The sequence below is a fragment of the Tupaia chinensis genome, unplaced genomic scaffold, assembly GCF_000334495.1.
Source record: "Tupaia chinensis unplaced genomic scaffold, TupChi_1.0 Scaffold000075_1, whole genome shotgun sequence".
Classification (NCBI taxonomy): Eukaryota; Metazoa; Chordata; class Mammalia; order Scandentia; family Tupaiidae; genus Tupaia; species Tupaia belangeri.
Genome location: NW_006159535.1, coordinates 3,302,982 through 3,309,117, shown reverse-complemented (window position 1 = coordinate 3,309,117; position 6,136 = coordinate 3,302,982). Strand labels below are relative to the sequence as shown.

The window sequence follows — 6,136 nt, the reverse complement described above, 5'->3', positions numbered from 1 at the left end:
CTTTCCAGAGGGGTCAGGAAGAAAGAAAAGTTTGTTTCCATTTAAAGAAACAAATGAGAAAAATATTTTAACATATTGCTAAACTTATCAACAACTAAAAAGAAAGTAAACTGTTTAAACTGGGAAAACAAAGCATAGTAAAAAAAGAATCAGTAATGTTTTACTCAAAAGTCATAAAATTCTATTTTGCCAGTTCAGTCTTATGTTCAAACTCTCTTCTGTTGAATATGCAGTGTTGTTGTAGTCCAGTCTTTCCATTTAAACCCTGGGAGTTAACATTCTACGTTGTTATTGATATTTCTTGTCCCTAGCATTAAATTGTTCATTTTCTTGGTTGCCTTTTGTTCTCTTATTTCTGCTTGTATCTTTAGTTTTATTGGTTGAGCACTCGTTTCAGAACTTCTTGAAGAGTGGATCTGCTACTGGCAAATTTTTTCAGTTCTTGTTTATCTGAGAATGTTTTTATTCTTTCTTTCCATATGAAAGATAATCTTGCTGGGTATAGTATTCTTGGTTGAAACTGTTTTTCACTTAACACTTTGAAAATACTTTCCCATTCTTTCATTGCTCACATTGTTTCTGATGAGAGATCTGAGGTTAGCCTAGTAGGATAAACTTTATAAGTAACCTGACATTTCTCTCTTGCGAATTTTAGTATCTTGTCTTTGTCTGTAGATTTGACCAGTCTGGCTATGATGTGCCTTGGAGAAGGTCTTCTTGGGTTGATTCTATTAAGGGTCCTTTGTATATCTTGGGTCTGGATAATTGAATGTCTCTTTAAATTTGGCAAGTTTTCTTCCAAGATTTCATGGAATAGATTATCAGTATCCTTATTAGTTTCTTCACCTTCTGGGATACCAATTATCTGAATGTTTGGGTGCTTCATGCTGTATAGTATTTCTCGTATAGTATTCTTGTTTTCTTTTTTTTGGTTATTTTCTCAGTGGTTTTGGTTGTTTTTTCTAGATCAGAGGTTTTACCTTCAACATACAAGATTCGATTTTCTGCATGGACTAATCTGCTTTTAAAACTTTCGAGGGACATTTTGATTTCCTGAAGGGCAGCCTTCATCTCTACTAGCTCCATTTGATTCTTTTTCATGGTGTGTATTTCCTCTTTCAGATCATGAAAGAACTTCAACACTTCCTGGAACTCGTTGTTTCTTTTCTCCTGCATCTTCTGGAGTTCATTAGCTCTCAGCTCTTGCATCTTGTTTAGTTTTCCAATATGAATATTCTGAAGTGTTTATCAGACATTTCCAAGAATCCTACTGTACTGTTTGTAGATGATGAGTTATTGTTCTTTTCCCTTACAGGAGAGACATTTTCTTGGTTTCTCATGTTTCTTGTACCCCTGTGGTTGTTTCTGATTATTCTGTGGTAAAAATCTCTCCTCCACAGTGTTTGTCTGAATATTTTGGGAGTCTAGGGGGTGGCTTTAGAGTATGGCTTCCCTGAACACACCAGGACACACCTCAGCTTTAAAATGGCTTTTTTTCTTAGTTCATTTTCTTGGTTGCCTTTTGTTCTCTTATTTCTGCTTGTATCTTTAGTTTTATTGGTTGAGCACTCGTTTCAGAACTTCTTGAAGAGTGGATCTGCTACTGGCAAATTTTTTCAGTTCTTGTTTATCTGAGAATGTTTTTATTCTTTCTTTCCATATGAAAGATAATCTTGCTGGGTATAGTATTCTTGGTTGAAACTGTTTTTCACTTAACACTTTGAAAATACTTTCCCATTCTTTCATTGCTCACATTGTTTCTGATGAGAGATCTGAGGTTAGCCTAGTAGGATAAACTTTATAAGTAACCTGACATTTCTCTCTTGCGAATTTTAGTATCTTGTCTTTGTCTGTAGATTTGACCAGTCTGGCTATGATGTGCCTTGGAGAAGGTCTTCTTGGGTTGATTCTATTAAGGGTCCTTTGTATATCTTGGGTCTGGATAATTGAATGTCTCTTTAAATTTGGCAAGTTTTCTTCCAAGATTTCATGGAATAGATTATCAGTATCCTTATTAGTTTCTTCACCTTCTGGGATACCAATTATCTGAATGTTTGGGTGCTTCATGCTGTATAGTATTTCTCGTATAGTATTCTTGTTTTCTTTTTTTTGGTTATTTTCTCAGTGGTTTTGGTTGTTTTTTCTAGATCAGAGGTTTTACCTTCAACATACAAGATTCGATTTTCTGCATGGACTAATCTGCTTTTAAAACTTTCGAGGGACATTTTGATTTCCTGAAGGGCAGCCTTCATCTCTAATAGCTCCATTTGATTCTTTTTCATGATGTGTATCTCCTCTTTCAGATTATGAAAGAACTTCAACACCTCCTGGAACCCATTTTCTCTTTTCTCCTGCATCTTCTGGAGTTCGTTATCTCTCAGCTCTTTCATCTCATTTAGTTTTGCCAATATGAATATTCTGAAGTGTTTATCAGACATTTCCAAGAATCCTACTGTACTGTTTGTAGATGATGAGTTATTGTTCTTTTCCCTTACAGGAGAGACATTTTCTTGGTTTCTCATGTTTCTTGTACCCCTGTGGTTGTTTCTGATTATTCTGTGGTAAAAATCTCTCCTCCACAGTGTTTGTCTGAATATTTTGGGAGTCTAGGGGGTGGCTTTAGAGTATGGCTTCCCTGAACACACCAGGACACACCTCAGCTTTAAAATGGCTTCTTGTCTGAGCATGGCTTCCTGAAAGACATTAGAAACAGATAAAATTGGTTAGTGGGTGTCTTATCAAGAGCACCCTTCCAGGTTATGTTTTATTTCCTATCAGCTATTTTACAATTCTGTCAAGATAAGGAATACTGGTTCTAATATAAGTGATTCTTGTTCATAGAAGTGCAAAATGTGTCCACTGGAAGGAAAGTAATTATTGCTCTATAGATACTAATTTTGTATCTATCAAAATATATTTCATAACTCTTTTTTTTTACAGGTTTTTGCCTTATCCTGGGCAAGCATGTGTGCTTACCAGTGAGAGAGAAAGAGAGACAGAGACAGTGAGAAGGAAAGTGCAAAATCACCCACTGGGGGGATGGCAATGCCGCAATTCCTTCTCCTCTATTCTCCTCCTGGAATCTTGGGCATGCACACACATGTGCCCCATGTGACTTTCAAGCCACCAGGTCCAGGATTTGAACCATATTTGGCCACATGGAAGTCCAGAGATGTAACCACTAGATTATCTGCTGGGTCCTTCATGGTCTACATATCCATGCTTTTTTGAATATATATTTAAATTAGCTATAACATCTTAATGGCATCCTCATTAGTAATGATTCATGTTTATTTTATAGTTGTATGAGTTAAGATTTTACTTTTTATAATAAAATATCCTTTGTCAGCTTGAACCTCCTCTTTCTTCTTTCTTCCCTGCCTCCTTTTTCCTGTTCTCTTGCCTGAACAATCAAAGGACCTAGAGGTAAGTCAGAAGTGGATGGCATTCTCCAGCTTGTACAGAGGAAAACACTGGAACTGGGAGAAGTGAAGATACCCTTGGTTTGCTGACTCCTGTTCAGGGCAGGTAAGAGGAGAGAACTATTTCCAGGGGTTCAGTGGGTAATGTATTGAAGTATTTTGGGGAATAGGAAGGGGTTTATTCCCAGGAATGTAAATGTCTTGCAAAACACAATACAGCTCTCCAAAAGACTATTCTACACCAAACACCAAGAGCACTCCCAGAAAGAATTATTATTCTTGGACAACATTGATCTATAGAATGTTGCTCTTAGATAGGGGGGCCTTAATGACTGCTTTCTACCTCCAAGTGACCTGCTGAGTTCCAGACAAACTTACAATTTATTGAAACCAAAGCTAGTTTTGTGGTCATAACCCACTCCTACTCTCAGCAACCCCTATCCTGGGCATGCAGAAAAAGGTTTATGGTCTTCAAAATAGGCTTCTCTCTGTTGAGAACTGAGCTGAGTATATTGTTTTAAACTTCAACATCCCCCAATAAGATTTATATTCTTGTTTTGCTTAAGATTCACATTTTAACATGGCAATAAAAACAAGAGAGAGTGTCTCATTGAGAGGAATCCTATTTAGTTAATTATCAGGCCCCATGCTGCAAATCACTGCAACGGGTTTAGACAAACTTACAATTTATTGAAACCAAAGCTAGTTTTGTGGTCATAACCCACTCCTACTCTCAGCAACCCCTATCCTGGGCATGCAGAAAAAGGTTTATGGTCTTCAAAATAGGCTTCTCTCTGTTGAGAACTGAGCTGAGTATATATTGTTTTAAACTTCAACATCCCCCAATAAGATTTATATTCTTGTTTTGCTTAAGATTCACATTTTAACATGGCAATAAAAACAAGAGAGAGTGTCTCATTGAGAGGAATCCTATTTAGTTAATTATCAGGCCCCATGCTGCAAATCACTGCAACGGGTTTCTTGTACCCAGAGAAGGCTGCTGTTTCTCCTCCTCACATGAATCACATGATCCTGAGAGCCATATTGAAGAGAGTAGAGCTGAGGCTGGAGGTGTTAGAGAGAGCAGAGTAAAAAAAAGTAACTACCCTACACTGTGTAGACTCCTGAAAGCCAACACCGCATGCATCAGTTCAAGAGGCCATGTGTTAAATGTTCAGTGTCCAGATTCTGGAGTCAGATCTTGAATCTCAGCTCTGCCATTTATTAGCTCTGCGACCTGGAGCATGTTATTTAATGGCTCTGAATCCCCAGTGCTCTCCTTCCCCCATACAGACTATAAAGACACTCTATCAACTTCCTGGCTTTGTTTTGAAAATTAAATTAAGTAATGGATTTAAAGAAGTTGAAAAAAAAAATAAGGCAGGCAATAAGTGTTGAATATTTCCCCAGCAGAGGCTGGCAATCTTGAAGAATACCTGGCACAATGGGGCATTTGCCAGGGGTCACCAGTGTGGGGTCACCACAAGCAGGTGGTGACGGGGGAGTGCTTGGGCATTCAGGAAAGAGTCTGAATAGCAAAGACAAAGAACCCAGGAAGGATTAGAGCCAAGGAAATCAAAGAAGGAGACAAAGGGTAATAGGCACACAGAGATGAGTAAGTGTGGATTTTTGATTAAGCCTTAGCATGAGCTTCTGGAGGTATTTCTGACCAAGAAAGCTAGAGACTGCAGGTAGGAGACAACGGGCTGCTTTACTTGAGAAGCAAATTATGGTGGGTAAAGTCTAAGAGCTGCCAGGCAGAGGCATTTCAAGTAAATCTCTCTGCAGGCCCTTCGGCATAAAGCATGGTCTATCCTTAAACACATTTTGGTTTCCTCACCTTCTGGGAAGGGTTGTGCTGAGAACAGTCCAGACAATCCAGGATGGCAGATGTTATTCATCAATAATCCAAGCTTAAGTTCAGGGGGAGCCTGTATGCTCTAACAATGATTTGGGTACCCTGAAGGGTTTCAAATGGGTTTTATCTGTGATGTCAACTCTGAACAATTGGTAGTAGCTGCCTAGAACATTGTCTTAAGAAATATTTTGAAGGCCATATTTGGGAAAATGCTGAGATTGATTATTTATGTCTGCCAAGGGCTTAGAAGTGATAAGTGGAGGTATATTTGCTATTTTTTAGCTAGAAGTTACACAGTCAATTTGTCCTGACTAATGTGTTAGCAGAAGAAGCTTACAGGGTGTTGGTGGAGAAATATATTCATCCATGTGTTCATTTATTTCACATTCACAGAATAGCCTGCATCAGCAGCACTGCTACATGAGAGGAACTGAAGCTTTGCTGCAGGAAGAAGTTTGAGGGACTCTCAGAGTTACTTTCCAGGCTCAGGTATGCTTGGACACTTCCTTTAGATTCAATATCAGCACATAATCTCAGGAAGTAAAAATTATTATTATCAACTCAGTTTTTCAGACTAGAACACTGAGGTTCATCTCAGTTTTGAAAACAATGAGTAGGCTATTTCCTAGTACGCTAATTGTCATATCTTCAAATGCAGTCTTTTGCCTCTTTAACTGAAGGCCCCAAAGAGAAGAATATTGTGCTTTTATGAAGCCATTTTCCCTCCATATTATTTAAGGACAACCTTCCTGACACATTGGCCAGCCAACAGCCAAACTCTATGCATTTCCTAAACTCAGGGAACACATATTCAGTGGATTGGCCCATATTTTATCTCCCTACGAAATAGCTATTT

The 6,136-nt window shown here is 38.2% G+C and overlaps 1 long non-coding RNA gene across 1 annotated transcript in view; it reads left to right on the top strand.

Annotated features, from left to right (window-relative positions):
- The window catches only part of LOC102485092 (uncharacterized), a 24,454-nt gene extending 18,691 nt beyond the window's left edge, over positions 1-5,763 (top strand). Inside the window, exons 4-5 of the long non-coding RNA XR_333656.2 lie at positions 3,418-3,528; positions 5,674-5,763. This is a non-coding gene — a long non-coding RNA (uncharacterized LOC102485092). The remainder of the gene's footprint in view (positions 1-3,417; positions 3,529-5,673) is intronic.
- Positions 5,764-6,136: the final 373 nt, after the last annotated feature.